The following is a 21,010-nucleotide window of genomic DNA, read 5'->3' on the forward strand; positions in this document are numbered from 1 at the left end:
GAGATAAGGGATTGAGGAGGAGAGAAAACCAGAGAAATGGGATCCAGGGTAAATTTAAGACAGAAATAAAATTAAATTGTAATAGTTCATTGGTAACAGATTCAGTGTGGTCCATGGAGATTTTCACATTGCATAGTCCTAAATTTGAGATGATTTCTTTAGTATGGGAAAGAACCTAATTCTTTTTTATTTTATATTGTACTTTTATATATGAGTTTATTCTTTATTTAACTTTTAAAACACTACTATAATTAAGTATTAAAACAAAAACAATAGCAACAGTGAGCATATTATGATCATAGTCCTTCACTCATTCACTACTGTATATAACATGCCAACAGTGAGTGTTATTCTCTGACCCCATTAAGAGGTCTGACACTGAACACCAGCCCTAGGATGATGTTCATCTTGCTAATATGCTTCTCCATTGTAACGACACTGTCTTTCTCAGTTTGGATCAAAGCCCACCAGTTTTACAGGGTCCATTTCATCAGTCACTTCTACTTCCTTCCTCTCAGGTAGGAGTTTTTGCAGCAAAGAGAGTTTATCAGGAGATGGTAAGCCATTCTCAGGAAAGTTTACCTTAAACTCGATGATTAGGCAACTTTTTTCATACTTTCTATGATAATTTGACACGCCTTCATTTAGCACACACTCGATATCTCTATGCTTAAGTATGGTTCATTTGTCAAGAATAGCTATTGGCTTTTGGAAGCCACACAATGCTTCAATCAGCTATGTGTCCACAAACATGAAAAGGTTTTTTTCTCATTGAGTGAAAACAACATGGTCCTTCTGATCTAAAATAATGATAATATCTCTTATCTGCAGTCCTTATTCTTGATCTCCTTCACCACAAAAATATTATCTTCTGGCCATCTTTCATGGCATTGTCAATATGAAGTTAGAGAATCTTCCTTTCTTGAATTATCTTCCTTCCGTGGTAGCTTTTACACCCATCTGTATGACTGATCTGTTCCCCACAGCCCTGGCACTCCATGCACACAGACTGAATTCACTGAACCATTCCAGGTCCTATCTGATGAATTCTTATTTGCAACCCAGCACCTTGGCAATTGAGACACCCTACTGCTCCTTTCTTACCACTTCAGCCTTCACATTTGTCACAAATCATGTTCTTTTGCAGAGCTAGTTTTCTTGTTGCACCATTATATAAATTGTCTAAGGTCACTGAGAACTGACACACATTTTTACCTCTATCTTCTTTCCGCATCCTTCCTTCTCCTTCAAAAAATGTATCAAAGATATCCCTGGGGTAGCCAAAACCATCACCTGCTCCACCTTCTTTAATTGCCTGTTCTCTTCCTTTGTCATGTAATTCCCTTTTCTTTACACCAGAGAGCACTTTGTTAGCTTGAGAAATCTATTTAAGCTTCTCTTCTTCATTTAGATTCTTATCAGGGTGGTGCTTCAAGGCTAGCTTCCTGCAAGCCCTTTTCAATTCTTCCTGGGTGGTATTGGGTTTGACCTCCAAAACATCACAGTGGTTTCTTCTACCATTTTTGACAGCCGTGAGCAGGCTGAGGCCAGTGTGAGAGAGCAGGAAAGATCACATTGTTGTCAGCAACCTAATTCTTAAGAGAACAAGAAGCTTCCTTCTTCCTGTTCCTTCTCAGCCACTGTAAGGAGTGGGAGCAGAGACTCCTGACTTCAGACATTTCATAAAGACAATGGAGACTTCAGAGGAAACATGAGGAGTCATTTTTGTAATTTTTCACATTAACAAGTCCAAAATAGTTTATCACCCGCTAATGTTCTGCTTGGCAATTTCACATACATCATATTTTCTCTACCCCTCACATCAACCTTATGAGGTAATTATAATTCCACTTCAGAGATGGAGAAACTGGGGTTAAGAAACTGACCCAGGTCTGCATGAGTCCTCAGCCTTTCCCAATCTGCCATGACCCCTTTCACTGTCAAGTTAATGCTGTTTAAAAATAGAAGTAAAACAGTAGTAAGCCTCACTAGCCAGAATTCCATGTCTCCAAAAATGTTAGAAATTCATCTCATTCTCTGGATTTTGCTTTGAAACAGATAATTGAAAATGTTTCTTACAGAATTTTGATACTTTTTTTCCAGATGAAATATCTGATGCCCTGAGAAGTTTTGGGGTTGTTTATTTTTTTGTTCTTGAAGACAGTATTAAATAAAATCCTTCACTAACCTATCTTTCAGCCCTTTCCCAAGACAGCTCCTCAAGAGAGCCAATCTTTGGAGGGATATGTTGGAATTATTTCCCAGGACCTTCAAAAAGGGCAGAAGTTCTGGAAGAAAATTTTTTACCCACTGAATGGATGGGGATGAGAAGCAGGCTTGGTGGGCAGTAGCTGGAGGTGTAAATAAGCAAAGGAATCCAAAGTGGGGATGCAGAAGGTGAGAGACAAGTGGGGTGCTGCTGTTACCAAACAGCAAGAGCAAGTAAGGGTCCTGCTACCCTCCCATCACTCCCAGCCACCCTCTAGGCAAAATTCCAGAGGCATAGGTTTGGTGGTAAAGGAAAGGAGTCTTTATTCAAAGCCTTCACAATTTTGGAATAATAGCTTTTCACAAGAATTAGGTAGTCACCTAGGCCTATCAATTAAGGCTAAACACTAACACCTGAGGTCTCCTAGCATTTCCCTTGTTCACTTTAATTATCTTATTTCTATAGGATTGGTTTACAAACTAAAACAAGATAAGATACAAAAGCTGCACAGTTTTGGAAGAATGGCAGGCTTCTCTGCCTTACAACCCATCCCATCTAGAACACCCAAAGAAGAATAACTTTGCCATCCTCTGCCACATCAGCCTGACCTAGGCTGCACCCAGAGTTTCTTCCCATCCAAAATACTGTCTGCTGGGAAATTCTGCCACCTGCAGCACCATCATCCAGGTGTCCTTGAGGAAGAAGAGAACCTGAGAGCCAGAGAAAGCCTGCCCCACCTGTTGAGAGCCCTTCTTTGATTTCAAATCTTCTTGTTCATACAGTGGCCCCTCCCTACTTTTCCCAAGTGATCTGATCAGATCTCTCTGTATCACTGCTGTAACAGAAATATTAAAATATGAGGGGAGCTTTGAGACAGTAGATGACAGAAGCTAGAAGGACCTTGATAAGATTCATAAAAATGTAAAGGGTCTCAAAGAAGAATGTTAACAGAAACTTAATGTCCTAGAAAAGGCTATCTGTCAAAGATTAAAGAACAGTAAGGAAAATTTTACTGGAAACTAGAGGAAAAGGGGCTCCATTATGCAGTGAGAAAGTTTAGCAACCATCTTGCCTGCAATAATGTGGAAAATAGAAGATGTACTTCATGAACTGGGTGGTCTAGCTAAGGAGATTTCCAGGCAGGATTAAAGGCCAACCTAGCTTATTTTTGCTGCTTAAATTAAAAGGTGAAGGAAGAAGAATAAACTCAAGAAAACAAAAGTTAAATATGAAAAATACAGAATTTGCTGAGTTTGAAAATCTCCTGCCTATACAGATAGAAAGAAATGTTAAATTAAGAATGGCTTACAAACAAAAATAAAAGTTAGGGGATGGTCACGAAACATGGTGTAAAGATGAAACTGAGAGTGTGATTATAAATTTTTTAATTAAGGTTTTGAAAGGATTTAAAGCAATGCCTTAAAGAACTATTCAGTCAAAACAAAAGCAAGAAAACAAACAAACAAAAAACAGGTCTTTTAAGAATCCTTGGCAGCTTCAGCAGAAGCCTGAGGTAAATGGTAATTTATCATAAAGAGATTTGTAAATGGGGCTTCCCCCCAGCCATTGGCAAGAACCACAGTATGTATGATTCATAGGAGGCTATCAGAAGTTTTAAGAGAATTGTATAAGCAGAAACACAGCCAGCTTGGATTAAAGAGACAGAGAAGGTGCAAAAAGAAAAAAGTCTTTGATTTCCCAAACTTTGTACACCGAAGAAGGGAAGAATGACACAGAGAGTAGAACCCAGAGACACAGTGAATAATTCTCATGGCCTGATCTCTGATCAAACAGCTGACTTCATGTGCCCTGCCAGGTTTCAGGCAGGTCTCAGGATTGCTGCATGCCTGCTGTTTCCCCTCTTTTTGAATGGGAGTGTCTATAGTCGTTATTGTGGGCCGGCTGTCCCACCGATACGTGTTAGGTATGTGTTGGGGAGGGGGATGGGCCATGAAGGTGGGGAGAAAGATAACTTGCCTCGTTAGGTCCCAGGTTTTCAGGTAGAGACAAACTCTACTGAGGGAATGGTGTCTCTCACTTTATAGGATAGAGACCTAGCATACCTTCCTTGGCAGTTTATACACTCTGTTCCCTCTGTCTAGAATTGATTTCCCTCACTTCCCTATATGGTTAATTCCTCTTCACTCTCTAAGATTCAGTTTAAAAATAATCTCCTCCATGAAGTCTCCCTAGTTTCATCAGCTCAAGTCAGTGGTTCAGTTTTCTGTTTTCCTATAGGGCTTACCCTGGCTCTTCCTGAGCAAAAACCACTTTGCAGACTTGTTCGTTTCCCTCACTTGCCCATGAGTTCAAAAATGGTAGGAATTATGTCTCACCACTTTTGTTGCTTATCCAAACTCATCGCAAAATTAATACACATGCTCAACATATATTTGATGATAAACATATTAATGTGAGGTTACAAATGGTATAAAAACTTTGATGAGGGAGAACAAGTCAAAACTTAAATGGTGTGCTTAACAACTGAGGCCTGGAGAAGTTTGATGAGATGGTGTGGGGCTGGGGTCCTGTCCTGGAGGTCAGTCAGACTTGGTGTTTAGGAAATCTGAATGCACAGCAAGTCCTCAAATAAAGTTATTTTGTTCAACATCATTTCATTATAACATTGGTAGAAAAAATAAATTCCTGGCTGGGCCACTGTCTGCATGGAATTTGCACCTTCTCCCTATGCTGGGTTTTCTCCGGAGACACTGGTTTCCTGTCACATCCCAAAGGTGTCCCCGTTAGGTGAATTGGGTGTCTAAATTGTCCTAATCTGAATGAGCGTGGGTGAGTCGGTGTGCCTTGCTATGGAAAGGCATCCTGTCCAGGGTAAGTCCTGCCTTGCACTCTGAGCTCTGGCTACCTGTGACCCTGAACTGTAACTAGCAGGTTGGAAAAGAATTCTCTTACTTGTTTTTATTCATCCTTTTAAAGTGTATTATATGTCACATTTATTTCAATGTTTAATATTAAAAGTGTTTTGGATCTTTATTTAGAAGTTTGGTGATGTTTTTGTGACCAGATATATGCCATGGGAACTTAAGTCTTATTTATATCAATAAGTCTATGGTAAAGTTGGTTTCATTAGACATCATTTTGTTTAAAGTCACAATTTCCAAGAACCTATTGATGATGTTAAGTGAGGACTTACTATACTGAACAAGAGGTAAGGGAACACAGGGAAGAAATAGCTGCTTCGTTTGGTGTGTGTCAGGGGGTGGGGTGGTGGAGCTAGGCACTTTGTTCTCTTTGACATATTGTCAGGGACATAATTAAGTATCTTCAGCATTTAGTAACACATTACAGAACATGAAGGGGAAACAGGGATGTGAAAATCTGAACATCAAATTCCTAGAGACCACCTCAGACCTCAACTTTTCTGTGGGGAGAAACTAGCTTGGAAACTCGAGCTAAGCTGTATGGGACCAGAGACTGGCTGTGCCTTCCTTATCACTGCTGAAACACAGTATGCACTAAAAACATTTTTTAATGGTTGCCTATTAGTAGCTTATATGGAAGGAGGGAATGGAGAAGGTTAGGGGGTATTTGTGAAATTTTCTAATGTTTTCTAAAGAGTGGGATTTTAAAAAATGGTATGAGTTTATAGAGTTGTGGGTGATATTGTAAGGGAGGTTTTGTGACACCAGGACAGTGATTTCAAAAGGCCACATTCCTCAGACCTTTCTCCAGGAGGCCTTCTACATCTGGTTGTGATTCTGTTCTCCCCTAATTCTTAGTAAGGCTCACGTCTGCGAGCGCATGTGACAGAAACCCAAACCTCCTGCTGCCACGGGAAACACCATCTGAATGCCAGGGAACCACAGTCTTGATCCTTGTTGGGCCCAAAATAAAATTTATTGACATGATTGAAATTTTTCTTTTCTTATTCTTCCTGTGACAATCTTATAGTCAAGACCTACAAAGTATTACAAATATGCAAATACCATCCAGCCATAATACTTTCATTATGTACTTTCCAGTTAAATAAAACTTATGAAGTAACAGTGTTAAGAGGCCCCCTTGTAAGGTATGTCTTAAAAGGGGCTGACAAGGTCTCTTGCCTTACCAAAGAGCGCCCTTACACACAAAGCTGCCACTGGCTAATACAGTAACTTTGTGAACACTAAAAAAGTCATTCTTTCCTTCAGGAGGACCCAGCTCTGTGCCAGGGTGCTTGGCTTGGTAAGGAGAGTACACAGTGGGTTGATAGTCTCACTCACATCTTTGGCTTCATGTTTCATGTCAAAAACCATCTATAAAAATGATGAAAGTCCTCTTAGAGTCCAAAAATTCTACCATTTGGATTCCATTCTTTACAACTGGATGAAAGTATTATGATTGGATGAAAGTGTTGAGGACACATCCAGCTCCTGTGAGCCATCATTTATTACATTTTACTAAATGACAATGAATAGTGACAGAGACAGGGAAGGATCTGCCAGGCAGAGATGTGAACTTGGAAGCCCCCAGGGGGAAGACAGTGATTTTTGGGAGGATCTAGAACATGAAGGAGGCTGAAGTTCATGGGGAGAGGTTGGGAGTGGTGAGTTTGGAGGTTGGCAGGGCCAGACCACATTCATCAATTTCTTTCTAATGGTAATGTGGCTACTAGAAACTTTAAGATTAAATATGTGGCTTGCATTATATTTCTATTGTACAGCTCTGCTCTAGAACTTCACATAGTGCCTAGTATCTAACAGATGCTCACTGATGTAATTTGAAATGAAATGAAGCTAAATGTACCACAATCACATGTCTAAGAGCTGTGACTGATACCTTTTCTTCAGGCAGTAATTCTTTCTCTATATGTCTATTTTTCTTTCTCCTCTTCAAAAATTCATAGTTGCTTATCATGGTTGCTTAATAAGCCAAACGATACTTCTGTAGTTGAGCAAACTGGGGTTCATGCATATGGCGCCTTGATGCATGGCCCAACAATTGGTGTTGAGGGAAACAGGTTTTTATTTTCAGGATTCTAATCTTGAGGAGAGGGGCTGGGGACACTCCTGCTCAGAGCCCTATTCTCCCACTAGACCCAGCACTTCCCTTGCTCCCCACCAGGCTGTAAGCCAAAAGCATGCCCAGAATTTCGCCATATCTTTATCTGTTCTACAACCGGCTGCGCAAACAGTTTTCTATCCCCTCTGGAAGGCATACTCTTGGGTTTGGGAATTGTCATTTTCTCACAGCAGTTCTCTCCTTCAAAATGTTGAGTACATTGTCCTCAGCCTCCGTGGAGTAGTCCAGGAAAATATGTGCCATGTTACATTGGATCATGGTGGAGTCCAGAAAGGCACAGATCCCAAGAGAGTGGCTTCTCCATATGTCCTTCAGAGAAGCCGAAGTCAGCATTCCAGGCATCTCTCATGAATCTGTGCTTGGTTCAGAAGAATTCTCACACAGCTCCATTAGCTTTCTCCTTGCATCTTGCCTCAGCCTACATGGCTGCCTTCCTTACTACTCCAGGCTGCACAGCTGAATCACCTTACTTCATGGCTCTGTCCTCATGGCTGTCTTCTCAGAGGAGTAGACATAGCTCCTCCCTCACTACAGGCAGCAAAGCTGATTCTCTCTTTTTCCCAGACGGCGTGGCTGCCTCTCTCAGAGTAGCAGAAGTAGCTCCTCTCTCACTATAGACAGCATGCTAGAATCTCTCTTGGTTTTCTTACCACCAGCCCTTATTTTAAATGCTGACCTGGATCTTCCTACATGACCTCACATCCAGTCCCTCCTACAACGAACTAGTTTTGCCAGTTCCCCTGTATCTTTTACCTTCTTTTGGCTGCCATCTTTAGTCAGGGCAAGTGTACCTCCTGACACAGGAGACTCCACCTCCCTGCCTCTACTGCAGGCACTGCAGAAATCCACCCCCCCACTCCCTGCCCATCAGAAGGCACTGAATGCTCTTAGAGTGACAGCTACATTTCACCTGGGCAGCAGCACAACTATCAATTTGCCTTTTGTGATGAAAAGCATCTTAAATGCTGTATCATACACTTCTCCCATTCCCCAACCATGGGCTGTAGGGAATATTTTCAGGGTTCCATGCTCTGCATCCTGTTACACTTCCAGATATGTTTTCTGTAAATAAAATATCCCATGTCCCTCTTCCTTATTTCCTTCTCTGGGATGTACCACAGTCTCTCAAGCATAGTGCGATGGCTGGTTATTCAAGGGGAAAAGACAATTTATTGACTTTGGATTCTTTCTGTAGATGTTGAATTTGATTCAGAATTCTAAATTGTATAAACTCTAAATTCTTTACAAGGGCTCACAATGGACTCAAAGTATATCTAATTAATAATTTTCTGTTAAATGGAGTAAATGAATAAAGCTGTGAGATCAGATTAGGACTACGGAAGGAAATAGTAATTTGGAGAAAAAAATAGACTTTTTAATTTTCTGAATCACTAGGAAGAATAAATACCACGTAAGTTACATTTCAAGTTTCAGAAAACCGTGACAACTATTGGAATTAGGGAGCAAAGTTCTGAAGTTAAATGAGAAGATAACTTTGATTTACTTTCTAGTTCTCTTACCCATGTTTTCCATATGTGGCTTTTGCCCAACACATCTCCTATGTCGACAGAACAAGCCCTACCCTGAAGATAGCTGGGCCAGGTAAGTGTAGGTTTGTGGAGGAGGTCACACTGACTAGGGCTTTGAGGGGAAGGTACAGCGAGGAAGCGGGGTGTAGACAGGCGCCAGAGGAGTCTGTGGTTTTAGGGGATGTTTTTGTTTGTTTAATTACTTGTTAGAATAGATTTAGTTTCTCTCCCCAGAAGAGATACAGATTTGAGATGAATTTTAGATGTTTTTAGAACAAAAATGTTACTCAGCTGAAGTTCTGTTTCTGCCATACCCTTGTAACTGAGCTGAGGGAAAAGAAAGCACAAGTAACTCCCACCAGACTGAAACCCCTTTTGTTTCTTCCATGTCACAGAGCCTTCATTCTATGCCTGAGGAGAAATGGTACCCTGAAAGAGCCCCCAAAAGTTGGACAATTAGGTAAATATTTTTGCTCAGAAAACATGCCATTCAGTTCCATTTTCCTTGATAAATTATCTTTTCCCTGTAAAAAGGGACCAAAAAATGGAACCCTTCTCCTGAGATAGAATCATAATAAATAAAGAGATACAATTGGGGTTTTGTAATGTTAAAGTACTTAAACATACTAGAGCTTGAAGTATTTAAGCTTTCTCTCATATTTTTAACTTTTCTAAAAAGAAATAAACAGAGCTCACGTTAACATCTCTTCTCTTTTGAAAAGACTACCATGAAACTGAGGAAGGAAATAAGACAGTTGTCCCTAATTATCTTGCCTTGATAGTTGTAAAAGCCACACTTTTATAAAAGCATATTGGGCTATCTTAACTGGCTTCATGCAGAGTTAGCTTAATGGCCATGATATAAGATGAATTCCATGGAAATACTGTGTCTACTGCTTTCCCTGTATTTCTAAATGCACTGGACAAATAGGATACATTATAGTTGCTCAGAGCAGAATTTAGGAACACAAAAATTGACCATAGAGGTAACAACATGGCAGTAAACCACAGGAACCATGTGCTTTCTCAGTCTCACATACATTCACTCAGTTACCATATATTGAGTGTGTTGCACAGAGAAGAAACAAATTACTTAGCCTGTAGGATCTGGAAGCAACTTTCTAACTGAAGTGATTTTTGAGCAAGGTCTTGAAGATTAAACGTGTGGCAGGAGGGCCAACCTGACAGGAAGAACAGCACATATACATACACAGAAGAATGAAAGCACATGTCATATTCAGAGGACAGTGGGTAGCTTCATGTGAGTGGAGTACAAGATGGCTGGCAGTGAAGTAGTAGTGGATCTGAAATGCAAAGGAACTTGAATGCTAACCTAAAGAGTTTATATTTTAATTCTTAGGAAAAATATATGAAATGATTCTACAGTCAAGTTGGCTCCTTTTAATTTTATGTTTGTACATATTCCCCCCTGCTCTAAGTACAAAGCAGTGAAAGATAAAGTATAAAAAGAAAAAATAAGATATAATCACACTCAAAAACAAGAAAAAATCTTCACGAGTCACTGCAAAGCAATATGTGGGGAAAAAGTCATGTGCCTGCAGGCAGTAGCGGAAAGGAACCTGGCTCCTTTGGCTAACAGAGACCAAGTGTCTATGCAAAAGATGACAGAAACAGGCTAACTTTCTGAAGACAGGATCAGACTCTAAGAAGTGGTAGGATTGGAGACTGGAAGATCTAAGACCCAGCCTCCTTACAAAGAACTGATCCAGGTTCAGTGATAGACTCTAATATTCTCATTATTGCTGTGAAGCAGAAGCCCCAGAAAACCATCATAAACCTGGCTGTGAACTGGGAGTACTGGGTATATGATACTGTGTGGAAGTATCTACAACACTCAATTGGGTGCAAAAGAGAGAAAAACAATAAAACAAAAAGCCTCACATGCAAAGATGAACCTGCATACTTTCTAGGATATATATATATATAAAATTAATGCCAGATGGGAGTAAAAGATAGAAAATTGTACTTGGACAACAATTAAAATAAAATGTTAAAAAATGATAAAATTTTATTTAAAAGATTAAAAAAATTAATGCCAAGAAAAACAATCAACAAAATTTACAATTTACTTTAACTGAAAATAATTGTATGAAGTAGTCCAACAAAGACTTAAGTAGTAAGTTTAAGATGATTAAAGAGATGAAACAGGAATCGTATCCATTGAAAATGAACAAAGTAAGATAATGATATTATACTTGCAAATGGATTAAAACCAAGAATGGAAAGCAGAGATTATCAAAAGGAATGAGAGAGAGAGATCCAACCAATACAGTTGACAAGAAAGCTAAATCTAAAACAACATCAATAAAAAAAGGTTGAAAATAAAGGGTGGGGGAAAAAGGTCATTCAATTCTAAGAGAATGTGGAGTAGCAATATTAATATTAGACAAAATGAAATTTATGGTAAAAGGAACAAATAAGAAATAAGAAACACACTATGTAATAATAAAATGAATCATCCGCTAGCAATCATGACCTTGCATACACTAAACAACATGGCTTCAAATTCTGCAAAAGGAAAACACTGATCATTTTATACATATAGTAGGAGATTTTTTTACATTCTTCTAACAGAAATTCATGAATCAAATAGCCAAAAAACACCCTGCAGACTCTAAAGTATTTAAATCTTTAAAAGATAAAAATATATAAATTTATCTAATAACTTTATATAGAACCCTGCACACAATAAAGATTGTAATTTATTTTCATGTTAACATAGAACATTTGCAAATGACCATATTACAAAGAAAATTCAACAATTTTGAAATAATTTATATTACACACATTTTCTGATTACTATGCAACTAGATACTTAAAAGCCAAAGGTAGAGTTTTTAAAAATAATAAGTTAAATTTTTTGGATGCTTAAAAATGCTCTCCCAAATAACTTTTGGGTTCAAGTGAAAATTGTAATGGAAAGTCCAAAATATTTTAAACTAAATGAAAATGAAAGCATCACATAAAAAATATGTGATGCAGTTAGAGTAGAATTAAAAGGCAATATTAGAACCTAAAATTAATTTATAAAAATAAGGATTAAAAAATAAATAAGTTTGCAGTCAATTCAAGAAACAAGGGAATGGGGAGAATGAGCCTTAAAATACCAAAAAGAAGGAGATAAAGGTAAGGTAGAAATCAATGGGTTAGAAAACAAACAATACAAAAATTCATGGAATTAAAATTAAATTTTTTGAGTAGAAAAAAATGTGTAGCTCAGCTAATCAAGAAAAAAGTAGCACTGGCTGGTGTGGCTCAGTGGATTGAGTATGGGCCTGCAAACCAAAGGATCACTATTTCAATTCCCAGTCAGGGCACATGCCTGGGTCCCGGGACTGGTCCCCAGTAGCAGGTGTGTGAGAGGCAACCACACACTGATGTTTTCCTCTCTTTCTCCTTCCTTTCCCCTCTCTCTAAAAAAAATAAATAAATAGAATCTTTAAAAAAAGAATATTTATAAAACTATATTACAAAATCCCACACAATGGCCAGGTAATGTGATGGGACTCCCAGAGTGGTGCCCTGCAAAGGTCCTCAAAGGTGAAACTAATAAGCATTCCTAATAGAGTTGGGAGGAAACACAGCTGCTTGCTGTAAGTGCTTCTTTTCAATACTACACTAGAAGTCTCAGCTAATACACCAAGATAAAGAAAATAAATAACAGATTCAATAATTTAAAGCAAAAAAAACCCCTATCTTTATTTGCAAGTGCTATAATTGTAAGAGATTTTATAGATAAACTTTTGGAATTAATAAGAGTGATCACTAAGTTGGATAGAAGACCTACAAACAAATCAGTAGCCTCCCTAATCAGCAATAACAGAGATTAGAATTGTAATTTAAAAATTGTCTTGTTCACAAAAATGAATTAAGATACCCGTGGAGGAAATGGTGATGTACATTGCTTTGACATGCAAGTAACAGACACCAAGCCAGAAATGCCTGAAATATAAGAATAGTTATTATTTTGCATAACAAGAAACCCAGCATAGGCAGTGCAGGTTTGGTTAATTCTGCAACTCACAGGCATCAGCAAACACTGAGGCTTTTTCTGTCTTCCTGCTGCATCAACTCCAGCAGGGCTTTGGTCCTCAGATTTGTCTTTTCACAGTTGTAGGTTGGATGTCTTAGTTGCAATCTGTGTGTAAGTCCTCATCATACAGCCCTGTTCTGAAGGAAGTAAAGGGAGCATCCCTTCACACATCCATTTGTATCAAACTTTTCTCATAAAACTGTACCTCATGTCTTACTCTCAGGATTAAGTCGTGAGGCCATGCCCACTGGCGGGGAGTTTGGGAAGGTATGTCATATTTTCAGTCTCTGTCATGGGAAGCATGCTCTTCCAAGAAATGGGGCAGGTTTTTGATTGAGTAGGCAATCCACAGGCCCTGACACACTTGAGAAAATGGATGGAAAGACTCAAAATCAGGTTCTCATCTCTGTCAATAAAATCTATGAATTCAGTGTAATAACAATCAAAATGGAAGTAAGTTTGCATTTTTGAAGGAACTTAAAAATCTCATACTAGAATTAATATGGACAAAAAAGGGTCAAGAAATAGCTAAAACAATTTTGGAGGGGAAAATGGTGGGCCCTTTTCCTATCAGAGGTTAAAACAGCTTTTAAATCCATAATAATCAAGGTGGAATTACTTTGACATCTAAACCATAGACCACTAGAAGATGGAAAATCCAGACACAGGCCCATACATATTTGGAAATTTGATATATGACAGAGGTGACATTCAGTCCTTACACCAGTGTTTTTCAGACAACAACTAAACCCATGGCTCCCTTTGATAAAAAGAAAAATCTTACGTGCTTCTCTGCTGCATCTTCAATATAATGTGCTCTCCTGAAAGGACTGAGAATTATTGCCTACATATCTCTATCAAGCAGAAAATGTATTTATGATCCAGTTGCTTTAATTTTTCTTTTCCAGAAGTGTTATATGGTTTCTGATGCTTCTAACCACCCTTCATTTCCTCATAAGATTCTGAAATGAATCCCATTCTCTTCTCCCCAGTCCCCTTCTAACCGGATTAAGAATCACTGTGGATGGCAATGGGAAGCTAAGAATTCTAAACAGGGGGCTGACATGATGAGATTTATGTTTTAGTACATAGGTAGCAAGAGGATGGGATGTAAATGAAAAATAATATATAATCCTGCCTTAAAGGATTTTTAAAATCTACCTACAGAGGTACTAAATATACAGTATTATGGACAAAAGATCTTCATGCGGCAGCCTAGGAAAGCACAGCAGGGACTAGCACGGAAGATGGGCATCCTATCCTGGGAGGTGCTAGGGAACTAGAGCTAGAGGACTGGGCTCTGCTATTTTAGCCCTGCTGTGGGCCTTAACTTTCTAAGCTTTAAAAGTGGAATAATGACAATACCTACTTCACAAAGCTGGTGCAAGAATTAAATTACATAAAAAATGCTCTGTTGACTATGAAATGCTATCTAGATGTGAGCCAATACCAAGTGCCAAGATGTATGTTGTATCTCTGAGCTACAACATTTACCCTAGCAGTAAAATTAACGACATTGACTCTTTGCTCCTTAGTTGCCATAAATATTTTAAGTGAACAAGGTCAAAGGAGGGCAGTTTTACAACTTAGAAAGAAACACCAAATCTCCTAGTTGGAAGGAATCTTTGAGATTATTGTTTCAGTCTCCCACTCAGTGGAGGAATCCTCTTTACTGATTCCTGCTCTGGGTGGCCATTCTCTCTCCGCTTGAATGCTTCCCCTGATGGAGGTGCTGCTCCCCCACCAAGCATCTCAGCCCAAGGTGGACAGCACAAATCATTATACATAGACCTGGAATCAGGCTCCCTCCCAGTTCTTCCCATTTGTCTCAGTTCAACCTTTTGGAGGAACACAACACCAATTCACTCCTTTTCCTATTTGACAGATCATCAAAGGTCTGAAACAGCTACCAAGGCTCTCTCATTCTGCCTCCCTAGGATAAACAGCCTTTTTAACTGCCTCTCTCACAACATGATTTCCAAGATCCTTCACTAAACCGGCTGGCCTCCCTGGAATGCTCACCACTTTGTCAGTCTCCCTTTTAAACCCTGGTGCTACATTGCTGCCACCACTTCTAAATGAAAACAACCTAAATGTCCAGGAGTCAGTCAATTTAAACAAATTAAGGCATATACGTATTATGGTAGATTGGTATAATGCGTTGGGAAAATAAGTCAGGATATAATGTTGATTTTTTTAAAAAGGAACATAAATTCATCCTTGCTGGTATGGCTCAGTGGATTGAGTGCTGGCCTGTGAACTGAAAGGTTGCTGGTTCAATTCCTAGTCAGGGCACATGCCTGCATTGCTGGCCAGGTCCCCAGCTGGGGGCATACGAGAGGTAACCAATCAATGTATTTCTTAGACATCAATATTTCTCCCCCTTTCTTTCTCCCTCCCTTCCCCTGTGTCTAAAAATAAATAAATAACATCTTAAAAAGAAAGAATATAAACTCTCTGTAAGCCACACTTCCCTCCAGATGCCTCCATCTCACACACAAAAAGACTTACAGAACACATACAGAAATGACAACAGTAGTTATCGCCAAATGGTGAGAGGTCATTTGTGTTTTCTTCTTTTTTACCTTTCTACACCTCTAAGATTTCTACAATGAATATATTTTGCTCTTATAATTAAAAAAGTACAAAGGCCCACAAAGCCAAATATGAAGGAGAAACACGGTGCCTAGAACTAACCTCAATGCCCCGATGCAGGTAGGACGGCGGCACCCCTACTGCCCTCGGTGCGGCCGTGATGCTTCGCTTCGCACTGCCTAACCAACCAGTGGGTTTTTCAGTTTTCTAGCTATGTCAGAATTTTTGGTTTATATTGAGCTTTCTGTTAACTAAAATTTTCAGACTTTTTCACATTAACTATTGTCAATAGTTTGAACAACCGAATTGTTTTTTTTAAAAACCAAAATGAAAAACTTTCACTTTCCTCTATTAAATTCCATAGTTTGTTTTGGTTCCTTGTTCAGGCAAACCATATCCTGTTTCTGTCAGGCATCATATTACTTATACTTCTTCATTTTGTGTCGTTCCACATTTATACATTGTTATTTCTTTTATGTCATTGAAAGATTCTTAAGAGAACAGGTCCCCAAACAAGGACCAGTGGCTTCTTATTCTCTGTACCACCCTCTGGGTGTCTTGGCTCAGTCAGTTAATGCTGCCCGGATACACAGCTTTGCCCAGCTGTGCCTTCACCCAGAGGGACAATAGATCATCTAGTCCACATGTGTTCACCTACCATGAGAAACTTTGTCAAAAACCCTGCTGAAAGATTCACTACCTCTGGTGAGTTTTGGTAAACTTTCTAAAAAGGAACACATATAAAATGATGTTTGTATGACGTGGCTTGTTCTACATGAACTTGTGCTGGCTTCTTAAGATTACCACTTCCTTTTTGAAGTGATTACAATCTAACTTCTTTAATAAGCCAAGATAGGGTTTGCTGGGGATCAAAGTGAAACTCAACAGTGCAAACTTTCCAAAACCTACACGTTCCCCCTGTTGACAACTCGGACAGCTGCCCATTCCTAAACCTTTGACATCATTCTTGAGACTTCTGAAAGATTACTGACAATGGTTCTATGACTAAATCCACAAGTTATTTTAGTCCCCAGGGATGTAATTTGTCAGGGCCTGGAGACCTGAGCTTTCTTAGAACAAGTTATTTATTTACTAAGGAGCTTCACACCAAGGATGTAATTTTCTCTTCACCATGTTTATACTACCCTTTCCAGTTTGAAGATCCTTCCTAGAGATAGAGAAGATGGAAGCCAGATATGAGTTGAATAATTCTGCTTGATATCTGTCATCTGCTAGCATTACACCATCTGCCCCAAGCACTGGCACTGGCCGTTCCCCATTCTTCCTGCTCAGGACGTAGTTGCACAAGCTCTTACTGCTGTTCCTGCGTACTTTTGGCAAGTCTCAGCTTCTTTTGAGCCCCAGCCTTGCTAACACTACGACTAGAAACCTGTGGCACACTTTGCTCTTCTCTGGTTCTGTGTCCTTCCTGCCCGCAATTGGAAAGGCTCTTTGAAAGCTTGCGAGTGCTGCAGGGCTGCTTCTGCTGGCTGGGGTCCCCGCTTTGCTTCCCAGTCACAATCACGGAGATTGTATGGTCAGAATTTAACTTTGGAAAGAATGTTTCTTTAGTAATCCTCTGTCCTCTTATCCTTAAAAAAAACAAAACAGCTAAATAAAACAAAACAAAACAATAACAGGACATCTTCGGGCTTGCTTCCTTCCTATTGCAGATGCAAATTAAATCTGACAAGAAACTGGTATATGCATTTAGGCTCATCATGGTCAATTTTCCTAGAAAAACATGAGAAATGAGAAAAAATATCGCTTAATTTGCTTCAAATACGAATGTAGAGGAGCTTTTTCTTTCCAGTTTATTGTACAATGAGTGAGAGAGGAGAAGACAGAGATTAAAGAAAGATGGGAAGTTAATATTGAGTACCAACTACATTATTTCATTTCATCATCATGTCAGTTCTGGAAACACTTTCTGGATTTTAGAGATGGAAAAAATGAAGTTTAGGTTAAGTAACTTGAAATAACTTTGTGATCCAATAGGCAGAGAGCTTAGAGTTGATTTCAGTCAGTATGATTCTACTCCTCATGCTTTGGTAGGTAAACTACTTACAGGACTCTCAACCCAGAGCTGGGATTTTTGGACCACACAACATTTAAAAAATTTTTGAATACATTGTCAACATTTATAATTTAGGAGATTTTACACCAAATTTTAGATTTTCAGGTTCTTAAAAAAATCTCTGGATCTGACATTTAGTCCCCCCCCCCCCCCCCGTGGCAACCACTGGCCAAGCTAATAGTGGCGATGCCTTTCCATCCCCCTCCAGGTTTCTTCATTCCCACTTCTTCCTTTATGTATATTTTCTACTTGGTCCTGCCAGGTATTTGAGTTTGTGATGCCCTGGGCCATGGTGCTGTTTAACTGTTTTCCCTGGTTTCAGGGGTTCTATGCCATATAGTAAAGAAGGGCACAAAGGTTATTAAAGGCATAGATACAAATCTTACACTCAAGTCAGCCTTATTATTTCCCTGGATATGGGGCTCCTAGACACTGAAAGAGGTTCTGAGAAGAATGTGCTTATCTTACTGAGCTTGTTCCAGGCTCCTCCATTCCCACTACTGTACTAACTTTTTGTACTGTTTCCTAAACAATAGAGTCTAACAAGCTTATCACTTCAGACCTTAAAACCTTTAAGAATGGAGGTTTCTTCCTATGACTGTTTGAACAGGGGTCTCAGGCATGATCAAAGTACATGCTCTCCTAGAATCTCTGGCTAAGCTAGCCATTGTGACTGGATACTTCTAACAGAACACTGAAAACATATAAGGCCAGATGGACCATAAAGTGAAGGAAGCTAGGCTGGGAATCAGGAAACTTGCCTCTTAGTCTTGGTTCTATTACTATAAGGATACCAGTACACAAAACATTATAGTAATACAGACCTGGGGAGGTAAGTCCCAAAGTAGGGCTGGTAGTAAGAATGAGGAATATAGGAGAAAGTTAAATATCATTTTGAAGGGAGAAAAGCATTCATTCGTTCATTCATTCATTCAGTCTGTCACTATATATATACTTATTATGTGTTCACTATACAAGGTCTGTCCAGAAAAAGTCCAGCCATTGTTAATGTAATGAGAATGGTTTGTGCAACATCAACGTAATCTGGCAGCCAAGGAGAGTGGACTGGAGTGCATGTGTGTGAACAATGATGACTTCACTGTACTACTCAGTGGGGGCGGTAGATGCCATTGAGAGACTTGTGTACTATGTGGCCGTTGCATTCAAAATGACTGCACAAGTACAGCAATGAATCTGCATCAAATTTTGCACTAAGCTTGAACATTCCTCCACAGAAACTATTTAGATGTTTCAGAAGGCCACAGCTGTGGGCAACTGGTGACTGGCAGCTTCATCACAACAACATGCATACTCATACATCACATCTCCTGCAGAGTTTTTTGGAGAAACATCAAATCACCCAGGTGACTCAGCCCCCCTTTTCCCAAAACTAAAATCACCTTTGAAAGGGAAGAGATTTCAGACTATCAATGAGGTTCAGGAAAATACACCAGGGCAGCTGATATCAATTGGGAAAGTTGTGTGAGGTTCCAAGGTGCCTACTTTGAGAGAGGCTGAGGCATCCATCACTGTCCTATGTACAATGTTTCTTGTATCTTATATCTTCTTCAATAAATGTATCTGCTTTTCATATTACATGGCTGGATACCTCTGGACAGACCTCACATTTAAATCCACATTAAAATGAGGATTTGAAAGTGAACAAGACAGACAAAAGTCCCTGCTTACAGTTTCGTAGGGCAAGACAGACCTCTAAAAAAGAATGATAGTAAAGTAAAAACTAGGAAAAAAGAATAAGACAAAAAATATATATGGATAAGGCTGTGGAAAAAAACATGAAGCCAGGCAAGGGAGTTAGGAAGCTTTGAAACTAGGAGAGGAAGATATTTAAATAGGGTAATTGAAGCCTCTTCTCCAGGAGGGTGATACTTGAATACAGACCTGAAGGAAGTGGAGAAGTAAGGAAGCAAGTCACATAGATATTTAGGGAAGAGCCTTTTGGTAGAGGAAAGAGCAAGTGCAGATCTTGAGGTGGCATCGTGTTTAATATGCTTGAGATGGAGCAAAGACCAGCATGGCTGCTGTGGAGTAGGCAAGGGAGAGAGAAGTTAGAAATGGGGATGGAGCAGGCAACAGGGACCCAGACCATGGGGGGACTTGTAGGCCATTGTAAACACTTTGCTTTTTACTCTGATTGTCAGGGAAGTAACATGATCAGACTTACGCTCAACAGGATCACCCTGAGAACTCTGTTGAGAACAGACTGTAGGCACCAAGAGTAGAAGCATGGAGACCAGTTAGGAGGCTATTACATGGTGGTGGACTATGGAGATAGACTTGGAAGTGGTGAGATGTGGTTACATTGTATATATATTTTGAGGTTAAAGAGAATAAGATCTGCAGAAGGATCAGAATGGCATGTGAGAGGAGAGGGAAAAGTAGGACTGTAAGATTCTACCCTGAACAACCAGAAAAATGCAATTAACTGAAGCGGGGAAGGTGGAGGAAAGAGTGAGTTTTGGTATTAAAACTAGGAGTTATCTTGGATACATTCAGTTGCCTATTAATTACTGAAAGAGATTTTGGATAGGCAATTAGTATGTACACATGCAATTATAAATGAGGGCATTATAAGGGTATTGATTATATTTAAAGCCATAGACTAGATGAAGTCACCAAGGGATAGAGAGTATTTAGAAAAAAGGAGAAGTGCAAGGACTGGGTCCTGGGCATCCTAACATTAAGAAGTATGGAGTAAGATAAAGCCAGCAAAGGAAACTGAGAAGAGTGTCCAGGAAGGAAGAAGGAAAATACAAAGAAGACAAGTGAAGGAAGTAAAGAATGGGGTGATCAACTCTGACCAATGCTGCTAAGGGTCCAGAATCATGAGGACTTAGAAATGACAATAGGATGTAGTAATGAAGAGATCTTTGGTGATCTTGGTAAGAACAGCTTTGGCAGTAGTGGTATGTGTGAGAGGAAGTGGGAAGGTCAGGTGTTATGAAATCCTAATAAGGGAACATGGCAGAAGAGAGATTAAAGGCTGTGAGTATGAACAACTATTTAAAGAAGTTTAGCTGTGTAGAGAAGGAGCGAAATGACATTGTAGCTGGAGGAGGAACTGAGCTTAGAAGAGGTTCTGTGTGTGTGTGTGTGTTTGTGTGTATGTGATGGGACAGATGCAGCAGGGAGAAAACAGATGATTCAGGAGAGAGGCCAGAACAGCTGGGACAATGTTTAAGTGAATTCAAGAGATGGAATCTGGTGAACACGTAGAGAGTGGCATTTAAAGGAGCAGGGGCAGCTCAACCAAGGTAATGGTATAAAGGCTAGATAGGTGATACATGGAGTGACAGAAGTTACCTCATCAACAAGCTAAAAATGGGGTGGGTGATTAAGGGAAAACTCAGAGATACAGATCTAAAGGCCCATAGAGAGGTTGGTAAGGGGTAGATGTGAGTATATAGTTCCAATAACTGAATCTGAGAGGACACCAAGTGGAGGCACCTTTAAACCATAAGACAGAGTAGACCTGAGAGCCACAATTAGAAATGAAGACTGTA

General features: G+C 39.5%; 1 pseudogene; it reads right to left on the minus strand.

The window, feature by feature from the left end:
• Positions 1 to 363: 363 nt before the first annotated feature.
• Positions 364 to 8,001, minus strand: LOC123813454 (annotated as a pseudogene).
• Between the last annotated feature and the right edge of the window lie 13,009 nt (positions 8,002 to 21,010).

This window comes from Phyllostomus hastatus, unplaced genomic scaffold, assembly GCF_019186645.2.
Source record: "Phyllostomus hastatus isolate PE091 unplaced genomic scaffold, TTU_PhHast_1.1 phas_contig_152, whole genome shotgun sequence".
In the NCBI taxonomy this organism is placed as follows: Eukaryota; Metazoa; Chordata; class Mammalia; order Chiroptera; family Phyllostomidae; genus Phyllostomus; species Phyllostomus hastatus.